Source organism: Phyllobates terribilis, unplaced genomic scaffold, assembly GCF_046119375.1.
Source record: "Phyllobates terribilis strain yellow unplaced genomic scaffold, ASM4611937v1 Scaffold_1__5_contigs__length_1240528914, whole genome shotgun sequence".
Classification (NCBI taxonomy): domain Eukaryota; kingdom Metazoa; phylum Chordata; class Amphibia; order Anura; family Dendrobatidae; genus Phyllobates; species Phyllobates terribilis.
Window position 1 is genome coordinate 575,303,785 of NW_027362761.1, and position 16,273 is coordinate 575,320,057.

The following is a 16,273-nucleotide window of genomic DNA, read 5'->3' on the forward strand; positions in this document are numbered from 1 at the left end:
GACTGACAAGTATTTTTAGACTCTTCGATTTGGCACCTATTTGTGCTGCAGTAAATATCTTTACCATGGAAATAACCAGGACGTGAAGACTTTGGTTTTTGAATATCACTCTACCAGTCACCTTCTTGCTTCATAGTTTCTTCAATGAATTATAGAAATAAAATGTATCTTTTAAAATACTTATAAAAATTGCTCTCTTAAAGGGAATCTGTCTGCAGGTTTTTGCTATGTAATCTGTAGACAGCATGCTGTAGGGCTTAAAGCACAGATTTCAGTGATGCGTCTCTTATCAAGCTCTGTGGTTTTGATTGCTTGTAATGATTGTTTTAGCACCAGGAGCTCATCATTCCTGGGACACAGTAGTGCACGCATGCTAGTCTGACACGCCCCTTCCTGTGATAAATAGCTCACTGTTTCTGGACATTTTATATACAGAGCCTGGTGTGGGCGGGGTTAGCTTTCTCAGCTCTGCTTCATGCTAAATCTAAAAGCTCTGATTGTGTCAGAATGGCTGCACCAAGTAATCTAAGTGATACATTGTTGGATTCAGCTTCTCTTTGCCTACATCAGGCTGCTCTCAGATGGGGTAGCAAAAACCTGTTGACAGATTCCCTTTAAATGGGTTGTCCCATCTATGTAATTACTTTTTTAAAATAGGGATTTGCAGGACATCGGCTGTTCAAAGTGGGTCAGGCAGCAAAAAATCCCAATTTGTTATTAATAGGGAATGTTGTAGACTGAAACAGGTTTTTGATATGAATATAGTCCATGGCTGAGATATCTCTGGCTGTACAAGCAGTCAATTGACAAAAGCAAGAGTTTCCCCCCTCTTCTCTTTTTGTAATTTGAGAATGAGAACTTTAAAGGGGTTGTCTCATCTTCATAAATGGGAAAAACTGCACGGTGCTTGTAACAATAATCAACAGTACAAGTTACTTAAAGGGGTTGTCCACTACTCAATCTAAATGTTTGCCCTTATTAATATAAAAACACCTATACTCATCCTCCGTTCCAGCAGTGTCGACACTTGTGTTCCTTAGGCAAAAGTGAGGTTGTTATGCCATGTGAACCCTGCGCCCAATGAGTGCTGGCTTCACTGTCCCCACCTTCGGACATATAATTAATCGAGCCCTGGGAATGTGAATGCCGACACCGCTGCAACGGTGCAACCATGGGAGGGTAGTACAAGTATTTTTATTTTATTTTAACAGGGGCAAACATTCAGAATGTGAAGGGTTTGTCCTAGTAGTGGACAAACCCTTTAAGTACAAAGGGATTCTAAATTTTACAGCTTGTTGTCTAAAGTTACTAGTCTTCTTAGCAGTCTATTAGCGGTGTCATGGAGGGCAGCACTTACAAGCTCTTTGCAATAGAGCTTGTTAGCACTGCTCTGATTTTTTCCAGATATAATGGCTATTATTCCAGCTACAGTTACAGGGAAAATCAACAATAAAAATAAATTTTCCAATGGTCTTTTAAGGGGGGCACAGTGTGTAAAAGAAATGAATAAAAAAAAATTAAATGAATAAAAGCTAGAAAAAGCTAAAACACAAAAAAAACATGGCCAGTTTAAATTGCGGTTTCTAGCCCCACCCCATTGAAAAAAAAAATATGTCCACTATAAAAATAATATTTCTATGGAAAGAGGAACACAATTTTTTTTTAGCAGTCCTTTGTGGTCATAAGAAAAAAAATAAAAATATAACAATTTTAAATAGACAAGCAATTCCTATTTTTCTTTACATTCATATATAAAAATAGCATAAAAATTCTTTGAATATCTGTAGTAGAATTTTTTTTTAGAGCCATTAAAAGCGCATGTACGAAAAAAAAAAAAAAATGAAATTGTGCCCGTTAGGAAGAGAAGAAAATGACCTGAACTGGTTAATAAGATTTTGTCATTTCTTGATTTTTGATTTTCTTATCTTTTTCTTTTACCATCCACTTACAGTGTTAAATATACAGCGTGTCCTCGGTTTTTGAAGCCTCTTAAGGGGCTCATCTTGCCAACATCCACTCAAGTGATTTAATGAGAAAGGAGAAGAAACGAAGTATTGAGAATAAGAAAAGCACACGGGACACTCGGAAGTACTCAGTGGTATTTTTAGAATCTTCCAAGGCGAGGGGATCGCTATCTTAGATATCTCTAGATAGAGAAATAATGAGTGCAGACTCCACATTTTATTCGTACGACTACAATGTAGCATTTGAGCAGAATGTTTTGACTGCCTAAACACGTGTTGTTAGCAGGATGTCTTACATTTGCCATCAGAAATGACAGGAACGGAATGAAAACCAATGTGTCAGCTCGAATTTGAAAGCTCCTCTGCCTCAGAAGAAGATACAACTTCCCAGTTTTTCATTTACTGGTTGTGATCTCTGTTCGAGAAAATCTGACACAACATGATCTTGCTAATATGAAAAGAATATATTTTTTGCAAGGTCTACAAGATTTTACCTTTCTTTAGCCCGGGTGAGAATTTTCACGTAGGGGAGTAAATTAGTCAAAATGTCAAAAATGTCTTTTTTCTACTTAGACTTATGCAGGAGGAGAAGATAGTACAGACCCACAAAGTACTGGTGGAGTATTGGGGTTATGCTAAGATGACCTTGCACAGTTGGCGTTATATAAGGTCCTTTAAATTTGGGCTCGGACTGGGTAAAAGCCAAGATTTGCCAAGTTCTTCTGTCTTGACCATCAAGTTTGGAGAATGAAGCTTATTGATCCTCATTCTGCAACCCACAATGTCTGACCCCAGCCCAATCAAGGTAGATAAGCTGTGCATATTACACATTACATTGTCCTTTTCTTACTTTCTACACAACAACTTCTTAGGTATTTCAGCTTCTAGAAAACAGATTGCACAAGGGATGCCACTAAGCTTTTCCAATCTCTTAAGTTGTGAATGAGGCTCAGGTATCTGCAATGGTGGCACTGACCGTACAGATTTACAGTGGGGAAAAAAAGTATTTAGTCAGCCACCAATTGTGCAAGTTCTCCCACTTAAAAAGATGAGCGAGGTCTGTAATTGACATCATAGGTCGACCTCAACTATGAGAGACAAAATGAGAAAACAAATCCTGAAAATCACATTGTCTGATTTGGAAAGAAATTTTTTTTCAAATTTTGGTGGAAAATAAGTATTTGGTCAATTACAAGCAAGCAAGATTTCTGGCTCTCTCAGACCGGTAACTTCTTCTTTCTGAGGCTCCTCTGTCCTCCACTCATCACCTGTAGTACTGGCACCTGTTTGCGCTTGTTATCAGTGTAAAAGACACCTGTCTGCAACCTCAAACAGTCATACTCCAAACTCCACTATGGTGAAGACCAAAGAGCTGTCGAAGGACACCAGAAATAAAATCGTAGCCCTGCACCAGGCTGGGAAGACTGAATCTACAATAGGCAAGCAGCTTGGTGTGAAGAAATCAACTGTGGGAGCAATAATTAGAAAATGGAAGACATAGAAGACCACTTATAATCTCCCTCGATCTGGGGCTCCACACAAGATCTCACCCCGTGGGGTCAAAATGATCTCAAGAACGGTGAGCAAAAATCCCAGAACCACATGGGGGGACCTAGTGAATGACCTGCAAAGAGCTGGGACCAACATTACACAGGCTACCATCAGTAACACACTACGCCGCCAGGGACTCAAATACTGCAGTGCCAGACGTGTCCCCTTGCTTAAGCCATTACATGTCCGGGCCCTTCTAAAGTTTGCTAGGGAGTATTTGGATGATCCAGAAGAGTATTGGGAGAATGTCATATGGTCAGATGAAACCAAAGTAGAACTGTTTGGTAGAAACACAACTCGTCGTGTTTGGAGGAGAAAGAATGCTGAGTTGCATCCAAAGAACACCATACCTACTGTGAAGCATGGAGGTGGCAACATCATGCTTTGGGGCTGTTTCACTGGCAAGGGACCAGGACGACTGATCTGTGTGCATGAAAGAATGAATGGGGCCATGTATCGTGAGATTTTGAGTGCAAGCCTGCTTCCATCAGCAAGGGCAGTGAAGATGAAACGTGGCTTGGTCTTTCAGCATGACAATGATCCCAAGCACACCGTAAGGGCAACAAAGGAGTGGCTTCGTAAGAAGCATTTCAAGGTCCTGGAGTGGCCTAGCCAGTCTCCTGATCTAAACCCTATAGAAAACTTTTGGAGGGAGTTGAAAGTCCGTGTTGCCCAACGACAGCCCCAAAACATCACAGCTCTAGAGGAGATCTGCATGGAGGAATGGGCCAACATACCAGCAACAGTGTGTGCCAACCTTGTGAAGACTTACAGAAAACGTTTGACCTCTGTCTTTGTCCACAAAGGATATATAACAAAGTATTGAGATGAACTTTTGTTATTGACCAAATACTTATTTTCCACCAAAATTTGAAAAAAATTTCTTTCCAAATCAGACAATGTGATTTTCAGGATTTGTTTTCTCATTTTGTGTCTCATAGTTGAGGTCTACCTATGATGTCAATTACAGGCCTCTCTCATCTTTTTAAGTGGGAGAACTTGCACAATTGGTGGCTGACTAAATACTTTTTTCCCCCACTGTATATAATGGTGACCACTGTGGTTTCTGCAATGGTAGCCATATTAATTTATGCAATGGTAGACACTCGAAGCAAGGAACATCAAGCTACAACTTGCCTATTTTGGATACGTCATACAAAGAAAGCAATCACTAGAGAAGGACATCATGATCAGAAGAATAGAAGGAACAAGTCAAAGAGGAAGACCAAAAAACATGATGGCTTTGTACTATCAAGATAATGGCGGAGAAGACTGTGAAGGACCTATCCAGGCTTGTATAAGATCAATCTTCCTATAGATCGTTCATCCATCAGGTCGCCATGACTCGAGTTCGAGCTGAAGGCCGTTAAATAATAATAATAGACTTAATGGTTAAACAATGGTGAACAAATGGATTTCTGCAGTGGTAACCATATTGGTTGCTACAATTATGGCCAAAGTGGTTCCTGCAATTGTGGCCATATTGGTTTCTGCAATGGTGACCTTAATGTTTTATGCATTGGTTGACATATTTGTTCATACATTGGTGGCCATTTGGTTTATCCTTTTGTGGCCTTATTGATTTCAGCAATGGTGATCATAATGATTTATACAATAATGCTCATAATCATTAAAGCAATGACAGCCATATTGATTTCTGAAATGGTGGATATTTTGACTTTTTGCGATGGCGATATTGGTTCTTGCAATGTTGACTACATTGGTTTCTGCAATGATGACAATATTCATTTAACCAATGGTGGCCATAGTGATTTCTGATATGGTGGCTGCATTGGTTTCTGTAATAGCGTCCTTATTGGTTTCTCCAATGGCGACTAAATGAGTTTCCATAATGATGGCCACATTGGTTTTAGCAATGATGGCCAAACTGGTTTCTGCAATGGTAACCATCTTGATTTATATAATGGTGGTTATGGCGATTTTTGATATATTGGCTGCATTGGTTTCTGCATTAATGTCCTTGCTGGTTTTTCAAATGGCAATCAAATAGGTTTCCGCACGGGTGGACATATTGGTTTTAGCAATGATGGCCAAACTGGTCTCTGCAATGGTGATCGTTTTGGTTGATGCAACCAGACATATTGGTTTAAGCAATGGTGAGCAATTTGGTTTCAGCAATGATGGCCAAATTCTTGCAAAGGTGACCATATTCTTTTATGCAATGGTAAACATTTTGTTTTCGGCAATGTGGACACACTGGTTGTCAACCAAAAATAAGCTTAGCAGTAAATTCTTACATCACATATTATCCAAAGTCAGAAACAGTAAATTATTTGAAGACTTGACTACAACATAAAACTTTCCAATCCTCCCTTTATTCATCTACGTCTGTGTAAATCCTTCACTTCACATCTGGGTCTGCCATGGAAGAATAGGAGGCGTTCCAGTAACTAACACCTCACCGTGGAGCCGTACAATGCACCAGCATGGGATCTGCCTACCGCAGCCTAGGGCTATGCTATCATTTCCTCACTTAGACTATAATTCATTGGCAATGTAGTGAGAGGATGTCCTGTCGAAAAAAAAAAATCTCCATTATTATGGAGACAGACTCCACTTGGTCCTCGAAAACTCCAAATGCAAAGTCTTCATTATACAGTTTACAGGATGACGATAGATCATCTCACATACGTGTACAATGTAATTACACCGCTCCTGTACAACCACTAATGATAGTAAGATAAGTCAAATGCCTAATTAGCTGCTTCAAGGTGGCACTGACCTGATAATGTTTCTCTCCGTGAACTGGTAGAAACAGGAGAACAAATCATTTTATGCCAAGAATAAATGTTATCACTTTGTTGGCTCAATAGGTCCATTAATTCTCTAAAGTCCTTTTCACCAGGAGATCTCCCATTTATATGGCCGATCATGTAGGGGATATGTTTTTTTTGGAAACACAGGAAAATCACTAATAAATATTACTGGTGTATAGAAGTGAAAGGGATCAATCAAACTGGATTCTGATTATTGGTGAATGTCCATCCCCTACTTGTTCGTTCTCTTCCTAAAATTACCCTAAGGAGAATCTGCCAAAAAAATTTAATTCCCCCACAAAAAATATTTATATACACATGTAGCTCTTTCAATGACAAGTCCAGCAATACCTTTAAATGACCGGTCTACTCCTCCATTACTGAGAAATCAATGTGTGTAGATTTGAAGCCTCTGTCACTCCAGCTCTATTCTCTGCACCACACAACCTCCTCCTGCTTGACCGAAGTCACACAGCACAGAAGCTGACAGTCAAGCAGGAGTATGCGGCACTAGGCAGGGAGTAGAGCTGGAGTGACAGAGGTTTCATAGCTCTTCAGCATCATTTGCATATCAATTCAAAAGTTCATTTCTCATAAATGGAGGCATGGACTGGACATATAAAGGTATATATTTTTGAGCTACATGTGCATATAAATAGTTTGGTGAGTGAAATTCTGCTGACAGATTCCCAATAAGCGTTGTCTCGTGTTTCTTCTGCTGCACACCGCTATTCTGCCTCTTGGCTACCTACTAGCTGGATAATGGTGTGCTCCTAATGATTGACAGTTCGGAAAAGTTTTATGGCTGTGTCACTATCCCAAGCTGTGCGTAATCCAACTCCAGAAGCAAAATGCCACACCAGGAGTGGGAAAGACTTACTGCAACACAGAGAGAAGAGGGAAAGGGAGCCCAAACACTAGGGAAAGGGGGAAGTGGAGACCTCTTACAGTGGTCTAGTGTCACCCTGTCTCAACTCCCGTCGCTATATTGCCTCTTCAGTAATCGCTGCACACGTGCCTCGCCCTATCTTTCCCTGACGTATGGATACGGCTAGGGAAGGGAGGAGATGAGCACTAGTCGATCTCCACTAAACTCTATAGACAACAAGGGTAGACAAATAGGGGGAGAATGCTTAGCTTTAGACAACTCCAGACAAATGTGAACTCGGCATCAAGTTCCAGAGAGGATGAAGTACTGCTCTTGCTAAGCCTTCACATGTAGAAATGAATATAGCCGGCACCTCCCTCTCATACACACCAGGTATTTATACACCCAGGCCAGAGAGCTAATTACCAGAGGGAGGTAGCCGCTAGGTCTTAGAGACAGCCTGTCATCTAAGAAGATGTCTTTAATGCCAAATGTAGAGATCTCCTACAACCAAATGCAGGGCGACTGTCTGTCACCTATGATACACCCATGACACAAAAATAGCTTAGCCTCCAAAGCATCAGCAGAGTGCAGGGACACTGAAGCTGGGCAGATCCAGCGATCCAGCCAGCTTTAGATCTGCACTTGCAAAGTGCACAACAAACACTACTTGTCTAGAAAACCGGGAACTGCTGATAGACTGCAGAGAAATTCTCTATTGAGGATTTTCAATAAAAAGTATAATGTTGCTTTGCACCTTACAGTTTTAACCTTTTACAAACATGAGACAACTAGATTTGAGCCACCCCCGTAGTGTTCGAGTTCGGTTCGGTTCGTCGAACACCCGTGTGTTCGCCGAACTGTTCGCCGAACACCTACGAACACCGTTAAAACCAATGGCAGGCAAACAAAAACACATAGAAACACATAGAAAACACCTTCAAAGGTGTCCAAAAGCTGACAAACTGCTCAGAAGACACAACTAACACATGGAAAAGTGACAAGTACATATAGTCATGCGAAAAGAAAAGAGGTGGAGGAGTAAAAGGAGGGGGAGACACAAATATAGGCATGTCATGCCCTTCTAAAATCCAAAAAGTGAGAAGCCGACATGTTCAGTCCGCTCCTGCCCGTGCCACCTCCGTGTCACCGGGTTTGTGCCAGAGCCGCGGTGAACCCTGACGGCCAGCCCCCCTCTCCCAATACTGGTGCCTGTCCGCTGGTGGGTCGAGCGAGCCCCCCTGTGGTGGAGGCAGCTCTAAGCTTTTTAATTTAAATTGTCTCTCTAATTTGAATGAATACACTTTAAATCCATTTACAAGGATCTATTGGAGGGCAAGTCTCATGCCAGCAGCTGCGTAATTCCAGCTCCAGTAGCGTCCACTAAAGCTGCTGCAGTTAAAAAGCTTTTATAAGGATCGAGCTCGGCTGTCCACCGCAAGGCATCCTTCTGCCAGTCCCAGCCCCTATGCCTTGGGGTGCCTCCTGATGCTCTTCACTGAGTATCCCGTGGTCCCGAAGCATTTCCTTTGAAAAAATTAAGTGTCCAAACTACAGGTGGTGTAGCTTGCTTAACAGCCGGGATAATCTGCTGACTAGCAGACACTGCTACTAGGCACAAAGTATTTCCTGGACTAGATGCAGTTAAAAATTTGTAATTAGATACTCTCGTTGGATGCTGAGAAAGCATTCCATAGAGTCTCCTGGCACGCCATATATGATTCTCTTAAAAAGCTTGGGGTAGGGGTCTAGGGGACCCTTTTATAGCCAAAATCACGGCCCTGTATCACAATACGTCACCTAGGCTGAAGATAAATGGAACTGTAGCACCCTGAGGGCTCGGTTGCTACAGACGTATTGCACCTCACCCAGAGGTGTGATATCTCACTCTCAGGTAAGGATGGAGTGTGGATCAGGACCCGACACCTGCATGCATTACACCACATTGCCATGGGGCAGGGCGACCAATATGCCTCTGAGATGGGCACGACAGTCCCTGTCCCTGGCTGGAGTGGGGGGAGGGAACACTGAGGAAGGGGAACCCTGTAGTGCAGGAGCAGGGAGGAAGCAGTTCCTGGGTGCATTGAGAAGGGAGTATAAAAGGTGGGCACCATCTTAGTTCAGTGCAGAGAAGTCTGAGCAGAAGTGGCAGGGAGCAGGGGCTCTGCATGAGCTCTGCTCCGGAGGCGGGCCTAGTAACAGAGGCCCAGGCCTGGAAGAGGGAGAAGGAAGGAAGAGGAGCAGAGAAGGCTCCAGGAACGAGGAATGAAGGGATCCCAGGGGTGCGGACGGGCGAGTCGCCACCGCACGCCCGAATCCACCTGCGTGGAGGGGTCAGGCCAAAGGGGGAGACCGGTCCCCGAAACTAGTGGAGGCAGGAAACGACCCTCAGCTAGAAACCGGAGGCTCTGACATTTTATGTGGCGCAGCCCCTCGCTACACCCGCTAGGAAGGCACCACATAGGGTCAGGGAAACTGGCGCCAAGTTTACCAAGAGGAGGCCCGAGGCAGCCGGACAGAAGGGTTGGTAAGAAAGGCCAGACAAAGGACACACAAAGGGGGTCCTGTGAAGCGCTCCAAAGTTATCTGGGAGTTGTCTGAGCCCCTCACCTGGTGAGCACAGTACGACGTGGGCAGCCGTTACCTGCAGACGTGGTCTGGATAATAAAATCTGTGAGTAAAGGCCCTGGACTGCATCACTGACTCCGTGTCGTTACTGCTGCTGCCCTGCACCATCACCCCCATCCTCCGCATACACTGCCCTGAGGCTATACTCCTCCCATGGGGAGTTATGCTACGCTCTGCTGCACCCACAACACCAGCCTCAGCGGTCTGCCCTGCAGCGGAGGTTTACTCTGACCGCAATCCACGGGTGGCGTAGTCGGACATTTAAACATCAAAACCACATAAATAGTTCCGCCACTGGTTTGACCACCCTGAGCCACGGAACCGGGTCGCCGCCACGAAGACTACAACCACCAGCATCCACCAAAAAGGGTCCGGCTCCGGGTGTCCCAAGGCCCAGGGGGTGCATCAGAACATTTTCATCACCTTTCACAATCACCAATGGGACAAGGCAGGGATGTCCTCTGTCCCCTCTCTTATACATCCTAGTGACGGAGCACCTGCTCTCATCAATTCGCCATAACCCCAATATTAGGTGGATTGAGGTGGGAGGCACCGAGTACAAGTGCTCTCTATTTGCTGATGATGTCCTAGTATATATCACTCAATCACATATATCCATCCATGCTGTTATGGCTGAAATAGATCACTTTGTTACATGGTCAAATTTTAAAATCAATGCAGCGAAGTCTGAGGCCCTCGATGTCTCCCTCCCCAAATCCATACAGGATTCCATCCAGTCCAACTTTCCCTTTGCCTGGCCCTTACAGGGTATCAAATACTTAGGAATTCCTATTCATAGAGACCTCTCCCATCTATGTTATCTTCATTTTGGGCTCTTTATTGAACAACTCCATACAGACCACGGTTGGCAAGTTAGAACTGTAAGATTCACTACGTGAACCACTGGTGTTTTGTGGAAAAGCACATGTACACTGTGTTCCAAATTATTATGCAAAAAGTGTTTAGGAGTGATAAGGGAAGAATTTGTTTGTTTGTCAGTTAAACTCATTGATGGTGATGTGTGTCAGGGCTCTTTATATCACTGTAGGCAATTGCAGACACCTGTGCTAATTAGTTTGGCAGGTGTGTCCAATGAAAGGCAAGACTACTTAAGAAGGCTGTCTCACATTATTAAGCAGCCTACATTTCTGCCAAAATGGGAAAGAAAAAGGATGTGTTGGCTGCTGAGAAGCAACAAATTGTGGAGTGTTTAGGTCAAGGCATGACTACAATCAACATTGTGCGATGATCAGGATGAAGTGTCTTGGCAATCAAGAAGTATGTAGCTGATTCACAGTACACACGTGTGGGTGCTGATAAGGGCAAATTGAGGACTCTTTCCTACAGGCAATTACGTCAGGTTAAAAGAGCAGCGGCAAAAAAGCCTTGTCATAGCAGCAGACAAGTTTTTGAAGCTGCTGGTGCCTCCAACGTCCCCCGAACAACAAGAAGCAGGGTCCTTCAGAGGTTTGCAGCTGTGCATACGCCATCCTGTCGACCTCCTCTATCCACTTCACACAAGCAGAAACGGCTCCAGTGGGCTAAACATTACATGAAGACTGATTTCAAAACTGTTTTGTTCACGGATGAGTGCCGTGCAGCGCTCGATGGTCCAGATGGATGGAGTGGAGGATGGCTGGTTGATGGACACCCCACGCAAACACGGCTACAGCGCCAACAAGGAGGAGGTGGAGTAATGTTTTGGGCTGGAATCATGGGGAGAGAGATTGTCGGCCCCTTTAGGATCCCTGAAGGCGCTAAAGATGAACTCCATAATGTATGTGGATTTTCTCAAACAGCACTTCCTGCCATGGTTCAAGAAGAAGAACCGTGTATTTCACAGCAAGATCATTTTTTTGCATGATAATGCACCATCTCATGCTGCACATAAAACATCTGCATCTCTGGCTGATATGGGCATAAAAGGGGACAAACTTATGGTGTGACCCCCATGCTCCCCTGACCTCTACCCCATTCAGAACCTCTGGAGCATCATCAAAAGGAGTGTCTATGATGGCGGGAGGCAGTTCACATCTAAGCAACACCTCTGGGAGGGTATTCTGTCCTCATGCAAAACAATTGAAGCAGAAACCATCCAAAACCTGACAAATTCAATGGACGAGAGAGTTCAGAAGCTCCTTTCGAACAAGGGGTCCTATGTGAAAATGTAACATCACCTAGAATAAAGTTTTGAGTTGAAAACTGTTTGATTTCAGTTACTAATAACCTGCTAATGCTTATAATTTCAAAAATGACCATTTTTTTGGTCTTTATTAAAATGAAAAGGTTGATCGAAAAGTTTGGGGGATCTAAGAGTGTGGCAACCCAGTAGTCATGATTACTTCGAATTCTGACAATATGAGGGTCATGTTGCAGGTAGTGCAGCAAGAAGGCACTTATGTGTCTTGCGCATCTCGGAGCCCCAAAATTATTTTCCGGGCTTGATGCAGCTAAAAATTATTATTAATTTTAAATCTGGTGGAGCTTAGTATAGATGGCCTAATAGGATCAGTGCTGCACACTGCTACAAAGCCCAAATTATTTTCCAGCCAAGATACAGATAAACATGATTAGTAATTTTAAATCTGGTGGAGCTTATTATAGATGGCCTAATAGAATCAGTGCTGCACACTGCTACAAAGCCCAAATTATTTTCCAGCCAAGATACAGATAAACATGATTAGTAATTTGAAAGCTTAAAATGGTTGGTAGGGTGATTTTAACCAATCATCAAGCTTTTACTCTCCCCAGGATGACACAGGGGTAGAAAAGTCGTTTCGGATCCATGATTTGTTCATCTTTATGAACGTGAGTCTGTCTACATTATCAGTGGAGAGCCGCATGCGCTTATCTGTCAGCACACCACCAGCAGCGCTGAACACACGTTCAGACAGACAAGATCTCCAAGGCGTAAGTGGCTAGCTCCGGCCATTTATCCAGATTGGAAGCCCAAAAAGAGCAAGGGTCCAGTGACACAGTCATGGCCTCAATGTTTACTTGGAGATACTCCTGTACCATCGTCTCTAGGCGTTGACTATGTGTCAGACTTCTTGTCTCCTGTGGCCTTGCAAAGGATGGGCTAAAAAAGTGGTGAAATGATTCTGCAAAATTGATGTTACCAGCAGATACTGTGGTTCTGTTACGGTTTGAGTGCTGAACACTTGACGGTCCCACGGTTGGCAAGTTGGAACTGTGAGATTCACTACGTGCACCACTGGTGTTTTGTGGAAAAGCACATGTAAGATTCTGCAACAGTCTCTGCTGATACTCCTGCATGCGTGCATCCCTTTCTATGGCAGGAATAATTTCGGCAAATTTACTTTTGTACCGGGGATCTAACAGTGTGGCAACCCAGTAGTCAGGATTATTTCTAATTCTCACAATTCGAGGGTCATGTTGCAGGTAGTTCAGCAAGAAGGCACTCATGTGTGTTGCGCATCCAGGAGCACCAAGTCCCTGTTGTGTTGGTGGCGAGGTAACAATCATGCTTCCTTCCTCTGTCCTCTCCCCCCAACCTCGCACAACAGAAATGTGATCAAGGTCTCCCTCATCTGATGAGTCTTCCATCAGTTCATCCTCCACTTCTTCCTGGGCTCCTGCACCTTCCTCATTAGTTTGGCTGCTACCATGCGCCCTGGTAAAACCATCTCCCCCACCCTCACATGCCTGCCGCCTTGGTGCTGCCGACCGTCTGGACCTTGCAGATGTTAGCCCTTCCGCATACAACTCCTCCTCCTCTACTTCCTCCACCTCCTCTTGTGCCACCACCTGACTCCGAATTCTGTTTAACATGTGCTCCAGCATGTAAATCACCGGAATAGTCATGCTGATAATGGCATCGTCAGCACTAAACATCTTTGTCGCCATTTCAAAACTGTGCAGAAGGGTGCATAGGTCCCTGATCTGAGACCACTCCTCCAGCGTGATTTGCCCCACCTCTGGATCTCGTTGGCCCAGGCTATACGTCAGAACGTATTGCACCAGGGCTTGTCGGTGCTGCCACAGTCGCTGCAACATGTGCAGAGTTGAATTCCACCGGGTAGGCACATCGCATTTTAGCCGGTGAAGTGACAGGCCCAACGACTTCTGTAGAGATGTAAGTCGCTGAGCTGCGGGATGCGAACGGCGGAAGTGAGCACACAGCGACCGTGCCCTCTGCAGAAGGCCATCTAGTCTGGGATAGTGGGCTAAAAATAGCTGGACAACCAGGTTCAACGCGTGAGCCATACAAGGCACGTGTGTGACATTGCCCCGGCGAAGGGCCGCACCCAGGTTTGCAGCATTGTCGCACACGGCCTTCCCTGGTTTCAGGTCCAGTGGAGACAACCATTCATGAAATTGGTTCTCCAGAGCTGACCACAACTCCTCAGCTGTGTGACTCACATTTCCCAGACATTTCAAAGTAAAAACCGCCTGATGACGTTGAGCCCTACTGCCAGCATAGTAAGGAGGTGTGCAGGATCCCTTCTGCGCAGTTAGAAAGCTTGTGGCATGACCAGACAGGCTTTGGGTGCAGGTGGAAGACCGAGAGGAGGTTGAGGAGGCAGAAGCAGTGGAGGAACTTTGACATAAAGAGGATTGACGCACAACTCGTGGGGACGGCAAGACTTGGACAGCAGCCCCTTGTCCTGCTGTCACCATAGTTACCCAGTGCCCAGTCAGCGACATGTAACGCCCCTGTCCATGCCTACTCGTCCAAGTGTCTGTGGTGAAATGCACCCTGTCACACACAGAGTTTCTCAAAGAAGCGGTGATGTTGTGTGCGACATGCTGGTGGAGCGCAGGCACACCTTTCTTTGAGAAGTAGTGCCGACTGGGCATCTGGTACTGGGGCACTGCGACGGACATAAGGTCTCGAAAATCCTCTGTGTCCACCAGGCGGAAAGGCAGCATTTCTGTAGCCAAGAGCTTGCAGATGGTGAAATTCAACCTCTTAGCTTTCTCATGGCTAGGAGGAAATGGTCTTTTACTTGTCCACATCTGAGGGACCGAGGGCTGGCTATTGTGCTTAGACGGGGTTGATAAGGGTGTCCCCGGCAAACTGCCGGTCTGTGAGGAAGATGCAGGCGGACATGTTAGGTTGCCTTCATCCAAAGGTGGTGCTATCGATGTCGGACAGCGCTCAACACCAGCTGGTGTTACCACCTCCAAAGAAAATGATGACCTGCCAATCACGCTGGCTGTTGCGGGTAAAGAGGTGGCAGGTCTGCGCCCCAAAACAGGTGTGACTGCTGTCCCCCCAGTCACAGAGGATGAAGAGGCCGCGGATGCACAAGATATGGCAGACGGTGGTTGGCCCGGCCGGCTAGGCCGCATTGTAGCACACTGAGCTTCCCACTGCAACTTATGCTTCATGTCCATGTGCCGGTTCATGCATGAAGTACTCAAACTATGTATTTTTTATAAAAGCCTCTACTTAGCTTTTGCTGACAAATGTTACAGATAACACGAGTTGGGTCATCTTTATCGATCTGAAAAAATGCCCAGGCTATGCAAGGCTTAGCACCCATGCGACCTGAAGAGCCACCACGACTTGTGGTGAGAGGCAGAGTTGTGTTTGAGGATGCAGTTGTTGACGTGCTTCCAGTACTACGTCTCTGTCCAGGAAGGCGCAACCTGACCTCGTCGTCACTAGCATCTTCCTCCACCTCCTCTGCTGACCTCATCTCTTGGCTGACTGTGGGTTGACAGTAAGTGGGATCTCCAACCTCATCATCATCACCCTGTGCGTTATCACACCCGTCGTCCTCAGAGCCAACCTGTTCCTGCCCTGACAAAAAACTAAAGTTGTCGCTCCAATCAGGTATTTGAGTCTCATCATCGTCTTCCTCATTGTCTCCACCAACAGGAGTTACAGTTTGGGAATGAGGGTCTACATTATGATCAGAACCTTCTGCGTCTGGTCCTGGATCCGACTCATAAAGATTCTGGGCATCAGTGCAGATCATTTCCTCGTCTGGATTCACAGAAGCGCTGGAGTCGACCTCTGATTCCCAGGCTATAGTATGAGTAAACAGCTCTGCAGACTCAACCATCTGTTCTACCTCATACTCAGACGGGCAGCTGGAGATTTGGGAGCTGTGAGGAAGCAAGTGCGATTGGGGGTGACACCTTTGAGGACTGGAGTATTTGTGATGTTGAAGTTGATGTGGAGGAGAGCCCACTTAAAGGAGCACTTGATATCCGTTGAAGCACCTGCTGTTTTTGTGCCTCATCTGGAATTTGTAGCGATTGGCGTGGCCGTAAGAAAGGGATCTTATCACATTGTCCGCTAAAAGAAGTAGACATTTTAGTTTGGCTGGAAGATGGTCTTTCTTCTGCAGATGTTACTGTTGCTTTAACACCTACCCCACGGACACAACCTTTTTTCCCCTTCCCAACACGCCTATTCCCCTTTCCACCAGCAGCAGGCCTTTTTCCACTCATTTTGGTGGTTAACTAATTCACAACTCTGGAGTTGTTTGCACAAAAAAACAATGGATGGG

The 16,273-nt window shown here is 45.0% G+C and overlaps 1 protein-coding gene across 3 annotated transcripts in view; it reads right to left on the minus strand.

Annotated features, from left to right (window-relative positions):
• The window catches only part of DCC (DCC netrin 1 receptor), a 1,219,041-nt gene that overhangs the window by 335,116 nt on the left and 867,652 nt on the right, over nucleotides 1-16,273 (minus strand). The window lies entirely within an intron of this gene.